General features: G+C 38.8%; 1 protein-coding gene and 1 pseudogene across 1 annotated transcript in view; both read left to right on the forward strand.

Annotated features, from left to right (window-relative positions):
- LOC119877856 (insulin receptor substrate 4-like) overlaps positions 1–25,050 on the forward strand; it is a 110,806-nt gene that overhangs the window by 78,026 nt on the left and 7,730 nt on the right. The gene's annotated exons all lie outside the window — the stretch shown is intronic.
- Positions 51–9,358, forward strand: LOC100685074 (annotated as a pseudogene).

Below are 25,050 nucleotides of genomic sequence, written 5' to 3' on the forward strand. Positions count from 1 at the left end.
TCCTACGGTCAGCCAAACAAGGAACTTTAGGCTGTTAATTGCCCAGAAGCATAGGGAGAAGTTTGTATCTTAAAGTTCTGGGGATCAGGATAGCAAGCTATATTAGGGCGGGGCCTGGGTTTCACTCACCTTGAGGCTATGGCCCCAAGATGGGCTTATATAGAATTTAGAACAGTCATTACCTGGGAATATAGGTACAGCTCACTGTACTGATCAAACAGGAACCAGAGCCATACTTTAATCTCAGAGACTTTGCAATTCACCGAGGGAAACAATGTAAAGCTAACAGCTAGAATAGGGCAGTGAGTACTATGTGCTATAACAAGAGGGACTTTGACCTGGGAAAACAGGAAGTGCTTCATGCCAGAGGTAGTGTTTAAGAAAGTCTCCAACTCCTAGGGACCCTTGAAGGTGGAGGTTAGTCACTGGAAGTTCCCATCACTAGAAGACCCTGAACAGTCATTGCAGGGGAAGGGAGAAGGAACTGGAGATTGAACTGGAATTCCCCTGAGAGGCTCAGAACTCCCAGGGAGGTCCTGGTACTAACAGATGACACACTTTCTTCCAGCCCCACCTCTAACAAAGCTCATTTGAGCTAGAAGAAGCAGGCCTCAAGCCCTGACTACAGCTCCTGGGGCTCTAAATCTTAAGGTCACAGAGGAAAATAAAGGTATGGTCAACCAAGGGTGCTAGCCCCTAAATTCCTCTCCTGCTTTCCTTCTCTCACCTTAGCCATGATCTTTATAGCAAAGATCTGAGTGCTGGTAAGGATTCAAATGATAAAGTAAACATACATATAATAGTTCCCATTGGTTGAATGCTTGTCGAAGCAAGGTATTGTATAATCACTTTCATACATCTTCTCATCTAATGTTCACAACTGCCCTGAGAGAAATCAGCATTATGATATCAATTTTACAGGTGAGAGTTCTGAGACTAAACAAGGTAACAACAATAACAACCATGCAAAAACTACTTGATATTTTAGCTGAGGAGTGGCAGAGTCAAGATTCATACTCATCTGTTTAGTTTCAAGGCCAGTACTGTTAATTGTCATATTGTTTTGTGAATAAGGTATGGTGTCTGTCTTCAATGAGCTTACTGCACACAGTTAAGAGTAAATTCATGCTAAGGGCACCTGGCTGGCTCAGTTGGTGGAGCACGTGACTCTTGATCTCTGGGTTTTAAGTTTGAGCCACACACTAGGTATAGAGACTGCTTAAAAAAAAATAAAATAGGGCAGCCCCGGTGGCATAGCGGTTTGGCGCCGCCTGTAGCCTGGGGTGTGATCCTGGGGACCCGGGATCGAGTCCCACATCAGGCTCCCTGCATGGAGCCTGCTTCTCCCTCTCCCTCTGCCTGTGTCTCTGCCTCTCTCTCTGAGTCTATGAATAAATAAATAAAATCTTTAAAAAAAACTAAAAATAAATAAAAATAAATAAAATAAACTCTTAAAAAAAAAAGAGGAATAAATCCAGGCTAAATTAAAAATAGAACTACCACTGATCCAGCAAGCCTATTACTAGGTATATACCCAAAAGAAATGAAATCACTACCTTGAAGAACTATCTGCACCTGTATATTCATGTAACATTATTTGCAATAGTCAAATGTGGAAACAACCCAAGCATCCATCAATGGATTAATGGATGAATAGATTTTTTAAAAAATGGATGAATGGGGCAGCCCCGGTGGCGCAGCGGTTTGGCGCCGCCTGCAGCCCGGGGTGTGATCCTGGAGACCCAGAATCGAGTCCCGCATCAGGCTCCCTGCGTGGAGACTGCTTCTCCCTCTGCCTGTGTCTCTGCCTCTCTCTCTCTCTGTCTGTCTCTATGAATAAATAAATAAATAAAATCTTTAAAAAAATAAAAAAATGGATGAATGTATAAAGAAAATATAGTATGTATACACGATGGAATATTATTCAGGCAGAAAAAAGGGAAATCCTGACCTTAACAACAACATGGATGAAACTGGAGGGCATTATGTGAAGTGAAGTAAGTCAGACACAGAAAGACAAGTACTGTATGATTTCACTTTTATAGGTAATTAAAAAAAAACTAACAGAAACAGAATATAGATTAATGGTTAACAGAGGCTGTGGATGGGGAAGCAGAGGATGGGGAGACGTGTAATATGGCACAGACTTTTAATTATAAGATGAGTAAATTTTGAGGATCTAATGTACAGCATGCTGACTATAGTTAATATTACTGTATTGTATACTAGAAATTTGCTAAGAGAGTAAATCTTAAGCATTCTCATTAAAAAAACAAGTACGGAGGATGTGTTAACTGTGGGAATTTGTTTTACAATGTATATGTATATCAAATCATCACACTGAACACTTTAATATATTATATATGTAATATATATTACAATTTGGTCAATTATAATAATAAAGCTGGGGGAAAAGCAAATGCAGGCCAACATAAAAGGTTCTGTGAGGGGTGCCTGTGTGGTTCAATGGTTGAGCATCTGCCTTGGGCTCAGGTCATGATCCTGGCTTCCTGGGACTGAGTCCCACAGGGAGCCTGCTTCTCCTTCTTCCTATGTCTCTGCCTCTCTCTCTGTGTCCCTCATGAATAAATAAAATATTTTTTTAAAAAAGAAAGTTGTTTGAGAGGTGCCTGGGTGGCTCAGTGGGTTAAGGGTCTGACTCTTGATTTCAGCTCAGATCATGATGTCAGGGTCATGAGATCAAGCCCTGCATCAGGATCTGCACTCAGCAGGGAATCTACTTGAGATTCATTCTCTCTCTCTCTCTTTCTCTCTCTCTCCCTCTGCTTCTCCCTACCCACCTCCCCAACAAATAAATAAATCTTAAAAGAAAAAGTTTCTTTGAAAAAACAAGCCAGACAGAATAAATTAAGTGCAATACAGAGATGTAAGAAACATGCTGAAACGTTTCTGATTTCAGGAAGATCTCAGCACAGCGTCAATGTTAAATACTTTGTAGTAGAGTTTTTCCTAAGTTCCATAAAATTATTAAAACCACAAATATGCCTCTTTTAAAAAAAATGCATCTTCCCTTACCATTTCCCCTATGTGGATAAAAAAAAAAAATCCTAAAAATCTTAAAATGAGGAGTCACTAACTTATGTCTTTAGAAAATGTCTGAATAGAAAACATCACCTGGTGGTATTTTGGTAGTTTGAATTATGTGAAGCCTTTGTGGCCTTTGTGGTCTAGTCTTAACATAGTATAAAATTCAGAAAAAACAGCCCCCCAAAATATAAAAACCTATTAAAATTTTCACTTCAGAAAGCTCTAAGAGCTGTGTGTAGTGGGTGTACCTGGCAGGCAGACACATTCTTAATGTAAAAACAAAACTTACAAAGTAGCTTTTCCTCTGTCATTTCAACCTCTCCCCTGAAAAGCAGTTATTCCTCAAAATCTCTAGTAATCTTGTCTGAGAAACTTGAACATTCCCATACTTTTCCCCCTTCTTCTCTGGGATCCAATCTATTTTCTTCCATCAGTCACTTGCTTTCTTTTTAACGTACATTTTACCAATCTTTCCTTTCTTTGGCATTTCCCTCTTGCTCTCCCTGGCATGCTCTTCTTACCCTCCAACACACATACAAACAATACCTATACACTCTTCATTCTGATCCACCTAAAAAAGCTCAAAATTGAGGGTAGGGGAAAAGATAAGGTGCACAACAGCAAGATATTCCTTAACAGGTGAGAGGAAAGAGGCTGTGAATATTCATGCCTTGATATTTATTACTGTCATACATCTTATTCTCTGTTATCTCAATGTAACAAGCCAAAACTTTTAATTTATCAAAATAGCATACTGCCATGGATCTGTAGCAAACAAAAGCACATCACTTCTGAAATGTTTTAAACATCTGAATGGTAAATATCAGTTAAATATTTGTATCTGATTTTCTAAGTATTCCCAGGTGAAAAAAAAAATCCTTACAGGGCATAAGAATAAAAAAATGACAAATAGGGCAGCCCAGGTGGTGCAGCGGTTTAGCGCCGCCTGCAGCCTGGGGTGTGATCCTGGAGACCCAGGATCTAGTCCCACGTTGGGCTCCCTGCATGGAGCCTGCTTCTCCCTCTGCCTGTGTCTCTGAGCCTCTCTCTCTCTCTGAATAAATAAATAAATATTTTTTTAAAAATGACAAAGCAGCAGCAATGGCTAATACATATTAAAATTAATTGGTCAATTTAAAAATGTGAACATCACCATGTTCTGATAATGAACAATATGAGTTTTGCCAAAACAAGAAGACTGGTAATTTCAGATAGAGTCCTTAAGTTCTTGTACCTTATAGGTGGCACTGAGGGACAATCTGCAGAGGCTTCTGTGTTTTGAGTATGTCAAAGAACCACCCAAGAAACAGTATGTCTGTCATGCTTCTCAAAGGGTTGGCCTGTTTTTGTACGCATGAGCTCTCTAGAGTGAAGGAGAGAGAAGGAGAGAGACAAAATGAGAGAATGAGAGAGAGAGAGGCAAAGGACAGAGACTTCTCTTTTGGTAGTGCTAGTGAGTATTTAAAATAATTGAGGACATACTGTCTCAGGGGCTTCAGTCCACCAGATGTTTAGCGTAGTGTTGACTATTAACAGATTAAACCATTTCAAGCCCGAGAAAGTGCATTTTACCTTGAAAGTGCCACACAAAATTGAGTTATTAGATGACAACCATGAGTAGTATTTTCACAAACAACACCTCATGCTGTTCTCGCAACATCTTATGGGGTGGCAAGATGAATATTATCAACACCATTTTAAAGATACGAAGAACTGATTAGGCAGTTATTGAGCCTGGTCCTCTGATATCCAAGATTTAAAAATATATATAATTATTATCATACAATGAATTTAACAATAATGTGGCACACTTACTTTTACCATTAAATTTGTTGGTTTCTAGAAGTCAAATAGGACTGGCCAGTGTACTTCTTAGGCCAAAAACCCAGGAGCCATCTTCCCTTTTCCCTCATGTCTTCTATTTATCTGCAAATTCTGTCAGCTGTCCCTTCAAAATACATCTCCCTTCTGGCCACTTCTCAATCGCCATCAGTGCCACAAGGCCACCACCAAGTCTCACCTGGGTGGCTACATTCTTAACAGGAGAGGTCTGAAAATGACAATCAGATCACTTCACTGCCCTCGCCTTACAAACCTCTATTCACTTCTTACCCCATTCTGGTACCTTCCTCCTATTTCTCCCAGGATAGCCATACTTCCCTCAACTTCCCTCTATCACTCCTAATTTGTTATAGCCTTGGGGCTCTTAAACTTGCGCTTTCCCTGGCTCACAATATGCTTTCCTCAGGTCTTCAAATGGTTCACAGCTTCATAGCTTTCTGGTCTCCAACCAAATATGTGCAGGCATTCCCTGAATCTGTATCTAAACAAACCTCCTCATCCCTGCCACTCCCTACCCCTTGCCCTGCTTCATTATTTTACACAGAATTTATCATGGCTTTAAAGTATAACATTTACTCATTTACTTATTCTTTCACTCCCTAGAAAGTAAACTCCATGGGAGCAGAGACTTTGTCTGCTGTTGTATCCTACAATGGATCCAGGTCCAGAAATAGTGATGTTCTGGACACAAAAGGTATTTAAAAGGTATTTGTAGAATGAACTAATGAATGAATGGTCTGAACCATAAGTGAGATCCGGTCAGGGCCTTAGGCTATGTCTCAAGATGGAATATGGATCCAATCATGGAGAGATAATAGAATAGCAGATTTGGACCTAGGACAATCATTCTAACCTCAGGATCCTTAGGGGCAGTGTGCTGGACTGGAAATGAGCATAGACTTTGGAACCACGACTAGGTGGGAATTCTGGTTTATCACATGTTTTGGCTTTTAGGCAGTTTACTTCACCTCTCTGATCTCAGATTACAATGAGACTTGCACAAGAAATAAACTTTTACTGTGTTAAACCATGGAGACTTGGAAGTTGTTACAGCCACCACTGTTAATTACCTTAAACTAGGCTCCTGCTTCTTGCTTCTCCCATGCGTCCCCAAACTCTCTTTTTCCCAGGCTTCTTTTCCTCATAAATCCCCTTTTCCCAGTCTTCCTGCTCCTTCTAGGACCTTCATTTGACTCATCCCGGAACAGGATAGGACAGGGAAATTTAAATTTTCCTCAAATTTTTATTTTGAAATTTTTCAAGTCTTCAGAAAACTTGAAAGAAAAGTAAAATTAACACAGGTGTATTTTCACCTAAATTCACCGGTTATAACAATTTTTGCCATGCCTGGGCTCTTTCTCCATCTCATCCTCTCTCTAAACACACACACACACACACACACACACACACAATTACAATCATCCTGACAGTTCATAAATGCTTTGTCATCTATCTCTTTATAATTTTTTTTTATTTATTTACGATAGTCACACACAGAGAGAGAGGCAGAGACATAGGCAGAGGGAGAAGCAGGCTCCATGCACCGGGAGCCCGACATGGGATCTGCGCCACCCAGGGATCCCTGTCATCTATCTCTTTAAAATAGACCTTCTCTCATATAACTATACCATTATTACAAACAAAAGTTTAAGCATTAACTAAATATCATCTAATAGTCCATCATCAAATTTCCCCCTAAGTAGAACTTATAGAACTGATTTTATACAAGATCTACTGCATTTGATTATGTCACTTTTTTAGTACCTTTTGCTAGTTCTTCATGATCTAAAAATCTTTTACGACTCCAGGCCAGATCATTTAAATGTCCTACAGTCTAGGGTCACCTGAGTGGCTTAGTTGGTTAAGTGTTCAACTCTTGGTCTCAACTCAGGTCATGATCTCAGGGTTGTGAGATTGAGCCTTGTGTTGGGCTCGTGCTCATTACAGAGCCTGCTTGAGATTTTCTGATGTGTCTTCTCTGCCCCTCCCCCTTCTCTAAAATAAATAAGTAAACAAAATCTTAAAAAAAAATGTCCCACAGTCTGATTTGTCTGATTGTTCCTTCAGAATTAAGCTCAGTTAAACACTTTTGGCAAGAATATTGCCCAGCTGATGTACTTCCCACTGTATCCATTAGGAAACACATAATGTCAGTTTGTCCCATTATTGATGACGCTAAATTTGATTACTTCCTTTATGATAGTATCTACTAGATTTTCCGAAGGTAAAAATATAACTTTCCCCTCTGTTCTTAATAAGTAATTTCATATGAGAGGTATATTTTGAGACTGTGTGAATATCCAGTTCCCCAAGCCTTTCTCTTAATGCTTTTAGCATCCATTGATGATCTTTTCCTGACTCGGTTACTACACTGGGCAGTGCAAAACGGTGATTCTCTTTGTACATCTATTAGCTGGCATTATTCTGTAAAGAAGAGGTTTTTCTTTTATCCTCCTTCTCCATTATCAATCTTTCTCTCTCTTCACTTGAGTTTGAAGAGAGGAGTAGCACTGGAATTTGAGTAGCACTGGAATTATAAAAAGTTTTATAAACTAAAGTCCCTGGATCAGTAGCCTCACCATCACCTGTAAGCTGCTTAGAAATGTAACTTCTCAAACTCCACCAGGACCTATTTATTAATCAGTATCTGAGGGGCAGAGGAAGTTCCTGGCATTTCTGTTGTTATTTACACTGGTATAATCTATTTCTCTTTATTATTCCTTTTGATGCTCCAATTGTCCTAAATTTGCCCAGAAGAAGAGCTAGTTCCTATATTCTATTGCTATGTTCCTATTAGTCTTTAGTACTTCCTTGTTTAAAAGACCGCTGAGTCACTTTGTACTTCCCCTACTTAGCTGCCTCAGACCTGGAATTAACTGTTTCTCAGGAGCCCTGGTTCCTTTCACTGGGGAATGGTATTTAGAAATCAAATAATGGGCAGCGTGGAGGTCGTTGGTGTCACCTGCCAGCCGCCGGTGCCTGCTCTTGGGCTCCCCGCCCGCTCCAACCAACCATCCCAGAACAATGCTAAAGCAGCTGTGCTTGGGGCTTCCGGAGGAATCGGGCAGCCCCTTGCGCGGCTTCTCAAGAACAGCCCCTTAGTGAGCCTCCTGACCCTCTGGATATTGCCCATACACCGGAGTGGCCGCAGATCTGAGCCACGTCGAGACCAGAGCAACCAAAGGCCACCTCGGACCTGAGCAGCTGCCGGGTTGCCTCAAAGGCTGCGATGTGGTGGTGGTTATTCCAGCCGGAGTCCCAAGAAAACCAGGCATGACACGGGATGCCCTGTTCGGCACCAGTGCCTCAATTGGGGCCACCCTGACTGCGGCCTGCGCCCAGCGTGGCCCCGAGGCCATGATCTGCTCATTTCAAATCCGGTCAACTCCATCCCAATTGCAACGGAGGTTTTCAAGAAACACGGAGCTTACGACCCCAATAAAATCTTTGGGGTGACGACCCTGGACATTGTCAGGGCCAACACTTTCATTGCAGAACTAAAGGGTTTAGATCCTGCGCCAATGTTCCTGTCATTGGCGGTCATGCCGGGAAGACCATCATCCCCCTGATCTCTCAGTGCACCCCCAAGGTGGACCTTCCCCAGGCCCGGCTGACAGCGATCACTGGGCGGATCCAGGAGGCCGGCGCAGGTGGTGAAGGCCAAAGCTGGAGCAGGCTCTGCCACCCGGTCCATGGCATACGCTGGAGCCCGGTTTGTCTTCTCCCTTGTCTTCTCCCTTCTCCCTTGTGGATGCGATGAACAGGGAAGGAAGGTGTCGAATGTTCCTTTGTTAAATCCCAGGAAGCAGACTGTGCCTATTTCTCCACACCGTTACTGCTGGGGAAAAAGGGCATCGAGAAGAATCTAGGCATTGGCAAAATCTCGCCTTTTGAAGAGAAGATGATAGCAGAAGCCATCTCTGAGCTGAAGGCCTCAATCAAAAAGGGAGAGGAGTTTGTGAAGAACATGAAATGAAAGGGCAGCCAGCTAGCAGTCCGTTTCCCTAACTTATGAAGGCATCATGTCCCTGCAAAGCCACCTCCTGCCCTCATGTTTCAGTTGTGTTAACCACGAGTGTCATGTTAACGTCACCACCCCTTCCAATTACAGGTCCGTCGATGTGTGCATCAATAAAAGCAGGCTTCCATTTTCTTAAAAAAAAATAATAATAATGAAGCTAACTGTGTTTACTGTTACTGGAGTGTCATTGTTTACAGGCCCATTCAGTAGAAAAAGTAGGAAATATATATATTTTTAAATAATACTGATACTTCCAAATTGAATCCACACTATAGGATTTTTCTTTATCTTCCTCATTCTTATTTGTATCCCTTATCCTACAAAAAAATCTGGCTCCAAAAAGCACCAGTATATTTATTCATCTGCTTTCTGCTACAACACAACAAAATATTTTCAGAATCACTATACCAATATTAACTATCTCTAATAAACTCACTCAGGAAAGTTCAAGACTTCTTTTTCTTTCTTTATATCCTGATTCAGAGTGTTGTGTTCAAAAGTTTTTTGAGTTGATCTTTTGTGTGGTTATATTGTAAATATGATGTTGATTTTAGGCTGATTTTGCTATTTGTATTCAATTTTAAGCTTTGGCTCTTGTTTAACTTTTTGTGTTAATATTAATTTTTTAATTTGTAGAAAATTTACATGCCTCAAAAGTGAAAGCTATATAAAAGGGTAGTTCATACTCATTATTATATTAAAGAAGACGGGCAGCCTGGGTGGCTCAGCGGTTTAGCACCACCATCAGCCCAGCCCATGATCCTGGAGACCCAGGATGGAGTCCCACATCGGGCTCCCTGCATGGAGCCTGCTTCTCCCTCTGCCTGTGTCTCTGCCTCTCTCTTTGTGTGTCTCTCATGAATAAATAAAATCTTAAAAAAAAAAAAAAGCCTCCTTAGTACAATAAACTGGTTCTCATACATTCCTCCTCAAGATATATGTAAGTGATACTGTATTTCTATATCAGGTTGGATTTTCTTTCACTTTAAAGCATTTTCCCACTAAAGTTCAATGTATCTACTGTAGTTGCTTATTGATGGGGAACATGAGAGATTATAGTGGGAAAATATCATCCTCTATTTACCATGGGATAAGCTTTATTATCAGTTAGTTTTCTGCTCATTTTAAAACAAAAGAAACATTTTACAGTAATCTTAAAATTTAATCTTGTGTAGAAAGATTGAACCTAATTGGTAAAAATAAAGCCCAAATATCTATATACACATATATAAACTAGACAGAAAATATAATACAGACCAAAATGTTTGAGTGGTTACATTATGGCTAGAATTCTTCATAGCTCTCATAATTTTCCAAATTTTGTAGAGTGAATGTGTGTTATTTTTATATTCAGGGAAAAAACATTATTGTCAAAAGAGCTATTTAATCTTCATAGTCTATACACAACATGAGTGGATAATGGATGGCCCTAAAACTGTTACTTCAAATGCACTGATCTAAAGTAATAAGAAATCCTTTTAAAGACCAGAAATATTGCAATGAACAGACACACGAGGGCATTGTAACCAAGTTTTCATAATTTAAGAAAAAACCCTAGAAACCAAAAAACAAAACAGCTAACATGCACTCACATAGGCCAAGATATCTGTTCTAAGCATTTCATGTGCATGTTCACATTTAATCCTTACATTAACTCTATGGGTTAGCACCATCATTATCCTCATTTACAGAGAAGATATCTGAGACTCAAAGCCATCCAGCCACCTAAAATTGTGCTAGGCATTCACAGTGGTCTTTTGTATACAATCAAGCTCCTGCCATCAGTAGTTTAGTGAGAATTCCACACTGTACCTCTGTGCAAAGGTTTAAATTCTCTTGTAAGCCATGGCCTACTTCTCATTCTAAAATGATTTCCAGTCTCTCTACTTGGAGTCTAAGAACAGCTAGGGAGCAGAGAGAATGGCTATTTAACACATTTTAGTTTTTCATCAAAAATAGAAAGTTTGGAAAATAGGAAAATACAACTCTGTTAGCATTTTCCCACATTTTCTTCCAGTTTTTATTTTTCTTCAGTGTGCATATATATTTAATAGGTATTTTTGATGATTTAGTAATTTGCTTTTTTCACCTTTAAGCACATTCATATATGTCTTTATCATATTACTATATGTGTCTCAGAACCATCATTTTTCAGTGTTATGTCATTTTCAATGAAGTAGATATATTATAGCTTAATTATTTCTCTACTATTGGTTTTTAAGATTGCAGTCAATTTTTCATGTAACTAATTCAGCAATAAACATCTTCATGTGTGTACTTCCTCTCCCCCATATTTATTCCTTTATTCGGCAAATATTGACTGAATAATAAATACCGGTCACTATATTAGATACTGGGTTTAGGACTTTTTCCCTAGGATACTATTTCAAGGATGAATATTTTTATGCCTCAATATATACTGTCAGATGGCTTTCTAAAATGTCAGAATCAGGTTATTCTAAATGAATTCTTCACAAAGAAGGAAAAAAGAGGTGTAAAAACTTTTAGTCATGAGACGACTGATGACTATAGTATTATGTGTTGAAGACATCAAAATAAATAAGTTTGTAGATTTCAAACCATTTGTGATGGGAAAAAATTAATGCTAAAATTTATAGTAGTTTTATAGTAGTTTTTTGTACTATAGTACTACTATGACTCAAAATCCAGACACAATAAAAGGAAATACTGATAAATTCAACCACATAAAAATAAAAATTGTGGCAAACAAACAAAATCAGAAGACAAATACCAAACTGGGAGTTTATAATTTGCAAAGTATATCATAAGGAAAGGTGTTATGTTCTTAATATAAAATAATACTTAAAAAATTTTAAAAGCCAAAAACTCTATAGAAAAATGTACAAAAGACATACAGTTAACAATAAATGATATTCAAGTGATCCTTCAACAAATGAAAAAAACTTTAGCTTTGCTATTAGAGAAATGCAAATTAATACTACATTTAGATATCATTTCTCACCCATTATGTTTGTAAAAATGTGTAAGTTTGATAATATATTCTATAATTCTGTTGGTGAGACTATGGAAAAAGGATAATAACATCCACTACTGGAAATACAAAATGGTATGACTTCTGAGAAGAATTTGGCAACATCTAGCAAAGCTACATTTGCATTTGCCTTTTAATGTAGCAATCTCACTGGTTGGAATTGTCCCTGAAGATACCAAACCATAGATCTGAAAAAAACATATGTGCAAGGTTATTTATTCATTGTGACATTATTTGCAGTAGCAAAATATTGGAAATAACCTAAATGTTCTTAGGAGAATGGTTTAAAAAAAAAACAGGTGTATTCCCAGAGTGAAATACTCAGCCAAACTAAAGAATGAAAAAGAGGAACATGCCAACAGAAAACTAAAAGGATCAAGAGGCAATGACATCCCAGCAGCAATGTGTACACCTAAAGCCCAGATCTTGGCTTCTAAATATTATACCTCATTGAAAGGAATCAGAACTCCTTGGAGAAATGGCAGTTCAGATCTGGGGCAGGTAAAATACAAGATGAGCCTGAAATATCTTGTGTAAGGGAAAAAGAAAGAACTCAAAGGCTGTTGGAAATAGGTCAAATAGGTCAAAGGTTACAGGAATGGTTATGGAGACTCCCACTGGCCAAATCTGAGACAATCTGAGCATCAAAAAGGACTACAGATGGTAATAAATTATATCATATTGAGTAAATAAAAACAAAATCTGAAAATTCATAATGATACTCATTAAAAAAACAAGAAGACAAAAAGGAAACTGGGGAAGGGGGGAAGCAAAGCTCTTTTAATACAGAAAAAATGTAGAGGGCATGATAGAATTGGAAATCCACTATTTTGCAACTGAAAAGTAAGAACTAACCTTGGGTATAACAACACTTAACCTATTTGTATACGATGACCACAAGGTGGTTTCCTGAAATATCTTCTGGTTCTACCCACCATCTAGGATGAACAAACTTTGAAATGGAAAGCCTTTGTAAGATAAAGGAAAAGCTACGGGATCCTTTAGTATGTTTTTTTCTTTCTCCTCAAAGCTGAAAATCACCATTGACTAGTCCAATAGGAGCAGATCCCCAGTTTCCTAACCCTGGATTATTTTCATCTTTTGTCATGTAGCTACAAGATATGTTGGAATCAGCCGTTTAGGAAGGCTTCATCATAAGCAAAACAAAAAAACCAAAAAAAAACCAAACAAAAAAACACAAATGTCAAACTGGGCGTTAGTATTTTCAATATATACCATAGATAAAAGTCTAAAGTCTAATGTCTCACGAAAAAGTCTCAAGAATTCGTTCTTGGGCTGCTCGGGGGGGGGGGGGGGGGGGGGGGGGGGGGCAAAGCGGTGTAGCGCCACCTTATGCCCAGGGCGTGACCCGGGATCGAATCCCAGGTCAGGCCCCCTGCATGGACCCTGCTTCTGTAGATCATGATTACTTTGCTATATGACTTACCCATTTATTTACTGACCATCTCCCCACCCTTAACTAAATGTGAATTCAGGGAGAAAAGCCCTGATTTGCAGCTTTACCACTTGTATTCTCCTGTAGTAGAAACCTTAATGAGTACAGCAGCTTTATCATTTAAATTGAGTGGTCAATTGTCATAACAAAAGATAATGATTTAAAACAAGTGTTTCTGAAGACATGTTTACATGAAAATGGTTATTGTATATGAAAAACACTTCGGATTAAAGAAAATAGGAGTAAAAGAATATATTCTGTGTTTATTTTCCAAAAGGTATTATCAAAGATTTTCTTTTCAAGGATGCTAGCAGTCTTTTCTTTTTTTAAATTTTTTATTTATTTTATTTTTTTTAAAGATTTTACTTATTCATGAGAGACACACACAGAAAGAGAGAGAGAGAGAGAGAGGGAGAGAGAGGCAGAGGCACAGGCAGAGGGAGAAGCAGGCTCCATGCAGGGAGCCCGATGTGGGACTCGATGCCAGGTCTCCAAGATCATGCCCTGGGCTGAAGGCGGCGCCAAACCGCTGAGCCACCCGGGCTGCCCTTCTTTTTTTTTTTTTAATTGACTAAATTAGTTGTAATCTAGAAGAATTTTGGGTTGATAATCCAATGTAAGGTTTTTAGAATGAAACATTAAAAAAAAAAACTCACTTCTTTAGCAGACAATATTTGCTTCCGTCTTTGAGCAGGCTATATGTTGGATGCTGGAGGATTTCCAAATAAAACCTGAGGGGTGGGGATCCCTGGGTGGCTCAGTGGTTTAGCGCCTGCCTTTGGCCCAGGGCGCAATCCTGGAGTCCCGGGATCGAGTCCGCGTCGGGCTCCTGCATGGAGCCTGCTTCTCCTTCCTCCTGTGTCTCTGTCTCTCTCTCTCTGTCTATAATAAATAAATAAATGAATAAATAAATAAATAAATAAATAAATAAATAAATAAGTAAATCTTAAAAAAAAAAAAAAACCCTGAGGGGTGGTGACATTCGAGTTTCGTCTTTCAATATGAGTAAAGTGAGAATATGCGTAGATGAAAAGGAGAGAAACTGGCTCTTCAGGCAGAGGTGTACACTCAGAACATATTTTGGAGGACGGAATATAGATTAAATTAATTGAAAGGGCAGACATGAGCCAAACCATCAAGGATTGTAAATTGAGTTTGGATCCTATTCCATGTGGGAAGCCAAAAGATTTTACACTGAATTGCGACACGGTGCTCTGTTGCTAGTGCTGTTCTAATAGATAAGGTTGCAATTATTTGGGCAACATTAGTTATGTAAGAAAACCAAAATAAACCTTACTTACTTAATCAAAATCAATTTTGGTACTAGTGGGTGATTCAGAAGAAAAGCTTCTAGTAAATCTTGGAATTGTACATTAGAGCTAAATGAAATCTACAAAAAGATTTATTTCTCAGCAGTTATTTATAGGGCACTAATCATGACTCAGGCACATTGGGAGGAGGGAGGGGGATGTCCAGGCTATTTTCGGTATGTCAAAAGACCCTAACAGGAAATTGTGCATTTCACCTCAAAAACTGCTGAGTAGGGTTGAAATTGCTTAAATCCATAAAGTTGAACGAAAAGCAAAATGGCTGCACTAATGCTTCAGTGAGGCTTGGTTTTAAACTAAGTTACTTTTTCCTCTCTTCTGTAAACCTCCATTCCTCCCTTCCTAACTTTTTGTGCCAGGATTCTGTTACCACCCTAAAGACAAGACAAAGAAGGCCAGCAACAGTACACAATTCCTGTCAAAATCAGCTAGACTGTATTTCCCTCTACTCACTCCCCTCTCCCTCCATCCCTCCAGCCCCTTCCTCTCAGCCAGCTTGCAGCTTAGAAGGCCTGCGGCAGCCTCCTTCACCCTACAAAGCAACAAAGCTATTGTTCTTCTTTATTCCAAATTCTTTGTGTTGGTTATATTTTGGCTCCAAAGCATGAGGTTGGTTTTCAGCAGGGTGATTACAATTTCATGTTTATTTGCTTTGGTTTGGAATATATAGGAATTCATTATGGGAACACTGATCATCTTAGGTGGATCAAAAGCTCTGATGGCATAACATAGATAGGTATCTGGCTTCTTAAAACAGAAAATAAACTAACATTTAAAGTAGTTTGCTCAGTAAAATTATTCAGACTGTGGACAAGTCCCTGAAGGGAAGGGGAATATGCAGGAGAGAAAAGCAACAAAATTCATATCCCACCTCTACTACACAGTCTCTTTTACATAGAAGCCAAACCCTCTTCTCCTCCCCAGTTTTCCTGGCCCTACCATCCACCTATAGCCCCAGAAGCCTGGGAATCATTCTCAACACCTGCCTCAATTTATTCCTCCTATTTAATCACATATCAAACTGTTGACTCCGCCTCTGAAACTCTCCCAAAATTTTACCGTCTACTTTATTCACACAATTATGCCCTTGCATGGTGTTAGAAGAAACACTCTTTCTTTACCACATTATGGCTTTTTCCTTTGACAGAATAAGATGAATTAACTGTAAATGGACTGTTAAACAAACCAAGGTCTGAACCTGTCCAAAAAGATAAATTACGATAACGCTATAGAGAAGAAAACATGTCGTATTTGTGAAATTCCTGTAAGGTGTCCTTCTATATCCAAGAGTTACGCTTGCTATTTGTTTTTAATGAGGAAAGAGGGAGGGATGTGTCTTTCAGTGTCCTGAAAGAGATCGAAAGTTGTGATTGGTTATCATAATTGAATCTGCCTAAAGTGATATAAGCAGGTGTGATTGGACGTCACCACAGGCTCACCATTCTTGCATCAAAAAAAGTTGTAATGTGGTCAGATCACTTCCCTCCTGGGCAATTTGGGCCTGCTGGTGTTCATACAGAAATGCAAGTAGTAATTATTGCTTAGCATTGTCGTGGGTAGTGATGGGGTTCAGGACACATTATGCCAAAATATGATACATTGGCATATTGAATATTTTAAATTGAAGGAGTTTGAGAAAACAGTAGAAGCAGGAAAGTTACTTTGACACTCCACCTACCTCTTCTTTCCTGAAACAGGTCATAACACCCTCATGAGAGAAGTCCCTCCCTATAACCAGAAAGGAGCATTCTTATCTCTGAAGACAAAGGGACACAGAAAAGAATCTGACTGAATAGGTCTTGCTAAGTTTTCTATAGTTTACTACATTTACCCCACACTCTGACCTACCATATTTCTTCAGGACTACCCACTTTTCATCAGCCTGCCATAAAAATACTCAAATACTCGAATTAGCCCTTTTTTTGGATCTTCACTTCCCTATGAAGGAAGACTCCTGTGTCATATAAAACTTCTGTTAAATACATTTGAATGCTTTTCTCCTGTCTTTGTAGGTTCATTTTCATTCCAGCTAGGAACCATAAGTGGGTCAATGAAAATGTTGTCCTCACCTACAATGAGTAATAAAAGTAAAGTTTAAAAACCCCTAAAACTTTCAGCTTCTTCCATGTCCTTGAATTACCACCTCTTCACAATTAGAAAAATCAGAGTAAAACGTAGCTTAGTAAGGTTGAAGTGTAGTTACCTACCCAACATACTTATACTAAAAAGTCATTATTTTTCTGAAACTCAAATTTAAATGGAAATCTTGTGCTTTATTTGCATATATATATATATATATATATATAATGGAAATCTTGTGCTTTATTTGCATATATATATATTATATATATATATATAATTGTGAACCCTAACATACATATAGCCAACTATCATATTCCTTGGTAACATATACTTATGTAAACATACTTAGATTAGAAAAAATATGTTTTACAGTGATAGTTTTTTATTCTGTCAAACACAAATTTTAGGTCTGAGGAGTTAAGAGGGCAGAGGAGTAGAGGACCCTAAGTTCGTCTGGTACCTGGAATTCAGCTAGATAGTTATCAAATCATTCTGACACCTGCAAAGTCAATCGGAGACCTGAGAAAAGAAATGTTGCAATCCTATAAATTGAAAAGCAACCACATTTTGGAAGGTAGGAGGTGCAGAGACTTGAATGTGGGGTGATATATTGGACAATACAGTAGTGGGGAGAGAGCAGGAGTAAGGAACCTACTGCAAAGTATTATAAGCAACAGAGTGCAAATCGGAACTTTTAGAAGTCTGCTACAATGGGAGACATCCCTGGCTTATAGGTGCTCAACTGGTGAAGTAGGGCAGAATCCCAGGTAGGACAGGGTAGTCTCAGGATCCCTGAGGTCACAAGATGACTGAGGGTGCCTGAGTGTGGCCAAGTTCCAAGGTATCAGAGTACAGAAGCCAGCTGAAAACAGTGAGTCTAGGTGCTGGCTTTCTGCTTGGTGTTGCCATAAACTGGGAACTGCTGTGCAGTAGGGTGACCACTCTCTGGGGCCCAGCAAAAGGCAGAACCCTGGTGAGAGCCCCCCTCCCTCCCTCCAGGAAGAACATCACAAATCTGTGCTGGAGGAGTCTGTAAAATCTGAAGACTCGAAACTCAGCCGCATGCCTGAGATAAAAGGAAAAACACTTGGCCACAGGCTGGGTGAACACAGAGTTCAGATGGAAACCGGGGAGACAGAAGTGATGGACTGCTTTTCCGTGAGGGTTCACTGAAGGATGTGAGGTGTGGATTTTCAGCGGCAAGGCTAGAGATGGGGTGCTGTCATTTTCATCTCCCCCACTGGTGCTAAAAGCCTGCAGGGAGCAAAACTGCGATATAGTGGAATCCAGAGCCACTTACACTGAGGTCGGCCTCCTAGCAAGGGAATGCATTTTCACGGGTATAAGGGCACCTGAGAATCAGCGCAACAGGCTCCTCCCCCCCAGAAGACCAGCAGGAACAACTGGCTAGCACCAAGTTTACTGGTCATAGCTACAAAACTTCAGTTCTTGAGGAAAACTGTATACAGCATTGTTTGTTTTTTTAATTCTTTAGTCTTTCAGTTTTATTTTTTTAACTATTTTTAAATTCCTTTTTATTCCTTTTTATTTGTATATATATGTGTTATATATATTTTATTTTTGGTTTCCTTTCATTGTATTTTATTTTATTTTACTTTTGTATATATGTAAGTTCTTTTTTTCCTATTTTGGAATCTAGTTTCTTTTAACAAGCTGATCAAAATACACCCAGGATCTAGTTTTGTTTTGTTCTATTTTGTTTCTTATTTGATTTTCTCTTATTTTGCATGGAGCCTGCTTCACCTCCCTCTGCCACTGTCTCTGCCTCTCTTTCTGTGTCTCTCATGAATAAATAATAAAAATCTTAAAAAAAAAAAGTTTTCAGGACAAACAAAAACTAAAGGAATTTGTGAACACTAAAGCAACCCTGCAAGAAGTATTAAAGGGGATCCTTTGAGTGAAGAGAGCCCAACAGTAACAAAGACCACAAAGGAACAGAGACAATCTATAGAAACAGTGACTTTACATGCAATACAATGGCACTAAATTCACATCTTTCAAAAATTATTCTGAATGTAAATGGACTAAATGCTCCAATAAAAAGACATAATAGGAAAGCCTGGGTGGCTCAGCAGTTGAGCCTCTGCCTTTGGCTCAGGGTGTGATCCCGGGATCCCAGATGGAGTCCCATATCAGGCTCCCTGCATGAAGCCTGCTTCTCCCTCTGCCTATGTCTCTGCCTCTCTCTTTGTGTCTTTTATGAATAAATAAATAAAATCTTAAAAAAAAAAGACATAGCATATCAGATTGGATAAAAAAAATAAGACATCAATATTCTGTGTACAAGAGACTCATTTTAGATCCAAAGACACCTCCTGATTGAAAGTGTAGGGGTGAGGAACCATTTATCATGCTAATGGACATCAAAAGAAAACTGGGGTAGCAAATTTGATACTAGACAAGCAAGATTTAAACCAAAGATTGTAATAAGAGATGAAGGATGCTATATCATAAGAGAATCTATCCAACAAGATCTAACAATTATAATTATTTATTATGCCTCTAACTTGGGAGCAGCCAAATATATAAACCAACTAATAACAAAATTAAAGAAACACATTAAAGATTATAGTAGGGGACTTTAACATCTCACAGCAATGGACAGATAATCTAAGCAAAAAAATCAACAAGGAAATAAGGGCTTTCAATGACACACTGGACCAAATGGACTTAATAGATATATCTAGAGCATTTCATCCCAAAGCAACAGAATACACATTCTTTTCAAGTGCACATGGGACATTCTCCAGAACAGATCACATACTGGGTTACAATTCAGGCCTCAACCAGTACAAAAAGATTGAGATCTTACCATGTAATTTTCAGACCACAAGGTTTTAAAGCTTGAACTCAATAACAAAAAATTCAGAAAGAACACAAATACATGGAAGTTAAAGAGTATCCTACTGGGGATCCCTGGGTGGCGCAGCGGTTTGGCGCCTGCCTTTGGCCCAGGGTGCGATCCTGATGACCAGGGATCGATTCCCACGTCGGGCTCCCGGTGCATGGAGCCTGCTTCTCCCTCTGCCTGTGTCTCTGCCTCTCTCTCTCTCTCTCTCTCTCTCTCTCTCACTGTGTGCCTATCATAATTAAATAAAAATTTTAAAAAATTAAAAAAAAATAGTATCCTACTAAAGAATGAATAGGCTAACCAGGAAATTAAAGAAGAACTTTTAAAAATACATGAAATAAAAAATGAAAATAAAAACATGAGCCTTCAGAACATTTGGGATGCAGCAAAAGGGACCATAGGAGGGAAGTATATAGCAATATAGGACTTTCTCAAGAAACAAGAAAAGTCTCAAATACTAAGCTAACCTTACACCTAAAGGAGCTGGAAAAAGAGCAGTAAATAACACCTAAATTCAGCAGGAGAAGAGAAATAATAAAGATTCAAGCAGAAATCAATGATACAGGAAAAAAAACGTGGAACAGATCAATGAAACTAAGAACTGGTTCTTTGAAAGAATTAAGATTGATAAACCCTTAGCTGACAGACTTATCAAAAAGAAAAAAGAAAGGACCCAAATAAAATCATGAATGAAAGAGGAGTGATCACAACTAACATTGAAGAAATACAAACAATTAGAAGAGAATATTGTGAGCAATTATATGCCGACAAATTAAGCAACCTGGAAGAAACGGATGCATTCCTAGAAACATATAAACTATCAAAGCTGAAACAGGAAGAAATAGGGAACCTGAACAGACCCATCACAAGGAAAGAAATTGAATCAGTGATCAAAAATCTTCTAACAAACAAGAGTCCAGGGTTGGATGCTTTCCTAGAAGAATTCTTCCAAACGCTTAAAGAAGGATTAATACTTATTCTTCTGAAACTGTTTCAAAAAATAGAAATGGAAAGAAAACTTCCAAACTCATTCCATGTGGCCAGCATTACCTTGATCCCAAAACTAGACAGACTCCATCAAAAAGAATTACAGAGCAATATCCCTTACGAACATGGATGCAAAAATTCTCACCAAGATACTAGCCAATAGGATTCAATAGTACATTAAAAGGTTTATTCGCCATGACCAAGTGGGATTTATTCCTGGGCTGCAAGGGTGGTTTAACATCTGCAAATATGATATTAATAAAAGAAAGGAGAAGAACCATATGATCCTTTCAATAGATGCAGGAAAAGCGTCTGACAAAATACAGCATTGTCTTTTGATAAAACTCTCCACAGTGTAGGGATAGAAGGAAGATACCTTAATATCATAAAAGCCATATATGAAAAACCCACAGCAAATATCATCCTCAATGGGAAAAAACTGAGAACTTTTCCCCTAAGGTCAGGAACACCACAGGGATGTCCTAGCCTCAGCAATTAAATAACAAAAAGAAATAAAAGGTATTCAAATTAACAGAGAAGTCAAACTTTCACTCTTCACAGATGACATGATACTCTATGTGGAAAACTCAAAGATGCCACCAAAAAATTGCTAGAACTGATACAGGAATTCAGCAAAGGTGCAGGATATAAAATCAATGTACAGAAGTCAATTGCATTTCTATACACCATCAATAAGCCAGAAGAAAGAGAAATCAAGGAATCGATTCCACTTACAATTGCACCAAAACCCAAAAAATATCTAGAAAAAAACCTAACCAAAGAGGTAAAGGATTTGTACTCTGAAAACTATAGAACACTTACAAAAGACATTGAGGAAGATACAGAGAAATGGAAAACATTCCATGCTCATAGATTGGAAGAACAAATATTGTTAAAATGTCTATGCTACCCAAAGTAATCTACACATTCAATAGAATCCCATTAAAATATCAGCATTTTTCACAGAGCTGGAACAAACAATCCTAAATTTTGTATGGAACCAGAAAAGACCCGAAATAGCCAAAGGAATGTTGGAAAAGAAAACCAGAGCTGGAGGCATCACAATTTTGGACTTCAAGCTGTATTACAAAGCTGTAGTCATCAATACAGTAGAGTAGTGGCACAAAAATAGACACATAGATCAATGGAACAGAGTAGAGAACCCAGAAATGGACCCTTAACTCTGTGGTCAACTAATCTTCCACAAAGCAGGAAAGAATATCCAATGGAAAACAGCCAGTGTCTTCAACAAATGATGCTGGGAAAACTAGGCAGCAACATACAGAAAAATGAAACTGGATGACTTTCTTATGCCACACAAAAAAAATAAATTCAAAATGGATGAAAGACCTAAATATGAGACCTAAAACCAGAAAAATCCTAGAGAACACAGGCAGTAATCTCTTGGACATCAACCAAAGCAATTTCTTACTGGATATGTCTTCTGAGGCAAGGAAAACAAAAGCAAAAATAAACTGTTGGGGCTTCATTAAAATAATAAGCTTCTGCACAGTGAAGGAAACAATCAACAAAACTAAAAGGCAACCTATGGAATGGGAGATATTTGCAAATGACATATCTAATAAAGGGTTAGTATCCAAAAAAGCTTACTGAGTGTTCTATCCTGTGCATCTTTCCAAGTTACCTCCTCTGATTTTGTATCCATTTATAACTCTGTAAATGAGAGATAACTGAGAACAATGCAAATGACTCTTGGCTGTAAATGTGAAAATGAATTCTGTGCAGTGAAGGGGCAATCGATTTCTCTCCCCACCCTGGTATAAGAAGCCAGTTTTGCATCTATATGTCAATTTATTTTTGCAACTCAAACACATCTCTCTGGCTTTCGCTTTGAATTCTCCTTCAATCCAATTAAAATACCTTACTGATTTCTCTCCCCATTCATGAAATAATTAAATAAAACCTTTAACACATATTAATTTTATATTTGTATGAGAATTATGATTTTTGCCTTTAAACATATATGTCCTTCCGCAGTACATTTTGAAAGATAAATCAGTTCACTGATAATCAGTCTGTGCTAGGATATATTCTCAGTCATCTCAGGAGCATTTTTTGCTTTGTTTTCTTTTGTTTCTTTTAGCAATTCCAAAGCAAGGCATTTCTTTTTTTTTTTTTTAAGGTTTTATTTATTTATTCATGAGGGACACAGAGAGACAGAGGCAGAGACATAGGCAGAGGGAGAAGCAGGCTCCCCACAGGAGCCCGATGTAGAACTCGATCTAGGACCCTGGGATAATGCCCTGAGTCTAAGGCAGAGGCTCAACTACTGAGCCACCCAGATGTGCTTTGGGGAAAGCAAGGCATTTTTTTTACATATACTTTAGGTAATATTCCTTGCTAAAGGAAAATAACTGTAACGACCAACAAGGTAAAATCTGAGGCATTGTTTGCCATAGGGAAGCCCAAAAAAATAATTAGATGAAAAGGGTGAGGGAAGAAGAGGAGAAAGAGAATGATAGTGGATTTTTTTTCCCAGTAGAATAAAATATAACAAATTTGCACCAAATCCTTGCAGATAGATGGACAAGACTTTTAGTACCATGAACCAATTCACAGCTTTAATTTTAGGCACTTCTCACCCAGTATGAGGACCAATCCTTGGGGAAGAAGGAAGGAAGGAAAGAAATGGGGAAGAAAAGTCTTCCACTTCTTCCCCTAGATGCCAGCATACCACTTCTGTTCTGTTTTATCCCTTCCAGACATTTCCTTTTTAAAACATCTCCCTCCCATGAGTCCTGTCTCTTTGATGCCATAAGGGAGGAAAAAGTTTTCTTCAAGCCTTTTAGTGTCCCTGGCTGGGTCTGAAAATTAAACTGGGAAAGCCAGATTAACTGGAGAAAACCATTCCCATTTATTGAATTTTTACATGTACATGAGAACCTTCACAAGAGAATGACAAGCAGAATAAGTGACCAGAGCAGGAAGCTTTTATATCTTTTAGACAAAAAAATAAAACAAAACAAAACCCAATAACTTTGTGAAGAATTTGTAAGACAAAGGGGTTTGGGCTAAGGGTAGTAAATAGTGTAGAAGTAAGTAGGAAGATAAAGGTGAGTTTAACAAGGTCTGTTTGTACAGATTTTTTGGCTCCAAATTCCCATCTCCATAATAAGAATGTCTTTCCTCTTCTGGCACGGGAAGGGTACCTTTCACATGGGAGTTTTATAACCTGTTTCAAGGAAGAAGAGGGGAGGTGGAAAGTCAGAGTGACTTTCTTGCATATATTGTTGTTTTTTTTTTTAATTCCTTCAGCTGAAGATACTTAATATGCTAAGGTGCCATAATTGGGGGTAGTGTGTCCTAAATCCCATCAATATGTTAATTGTGATTAATACTATGCAAAGAGGTTAATATGAGAAGTATTGCAAAAAGGGCACAGATGGGGAGCAGTGATTTGGATGGTAGGTAGTTCTGGGCTACGTTCTGCAGGACATAAGGAACTCGGAGAAGAGAAACAACTACAAGGGGATCCGATAAGGTAGGTGTGTGATTCTCTCTGAAAACTAAGCAAGACTTCAGCAGGCTCTCCAATGAGGGCCCTTTAAAGCTGCACACTTTCTCCCCACTCTTGGCGCCCAAGCTCTCTATACGTCCCAGCAGGTGCCTTCTCAGAGCAGTCCTAGGGGTAGAAGGCAAATGTATGCAAAGGTCCTCAGCACCCAACACCTCAGAGAGGGTGTTGAAGGGCGAGTGGAGAGGGAGTGTGTGATATGTGATCTATGATCTGACAACAATGATGGCAGGCTTCTCACACCATACTTGGGAATTTGGTGAAGGCAGTGGCATTCTCCAATACCTGGGCTGTCCTCATAGCTCCCAGAGCTCGGAAAGGACCTCGCTGCTATCCCCTCAATCCCTAATGAAAGTGTGGGTACCAGAAATACCCTTGGCCCTAAATGATCTGTTGTGCTAATTGTCAGGCACAGCAGGCAAGGCTGCTGTTTCTATTCCAGACACAAGTAACTGCAGTAACTTTTACTTATTAATATTTATTATACACTACAATATATCTATAATCTTCAATTTTCCAACAACTTTGCAGGGCAGCTATTATTAAAAACTGGGGCTTGGATAAGCAGATAATTAAGAGCCTTGCTAAATTTGGGAATGGTTGGATGCTACAGAGCATAAGGAGACACGGTAGTGTCTTCTGCAAAGGCCTGGATCTTCCTCTGAATGTGTACCTTCTTGAATATGTCCTGCTCTGATCTCCGGCAGAGGCTTCCACAGGAAGAGATACTGCCTCCACCTCCACATGTAAATGTGCTTCCTGAGTCCTGGCCTGGGAGAAGGCCAAGTTCAGATTATGCCAGGGAAATATTAAACCACAACCCTGATGAATGTGGTCATAGGTTGTTTGGTCTTAACCCAAACTAG

This window comes from Canis lupus, chromosome 34, assembly GCF_011100685.1.
Source record: "Canis lupus familiaris isolate Mischka breed German Shepherd chromosome 34, alternate assembly UU_Cfam_GSD_1.0, whole genome shotgun sequence".
NCBI lineage: Eukaryota > Metazoa > Chordata > Mammalia > Carnivora > Canidae > Canis > Canis lupus.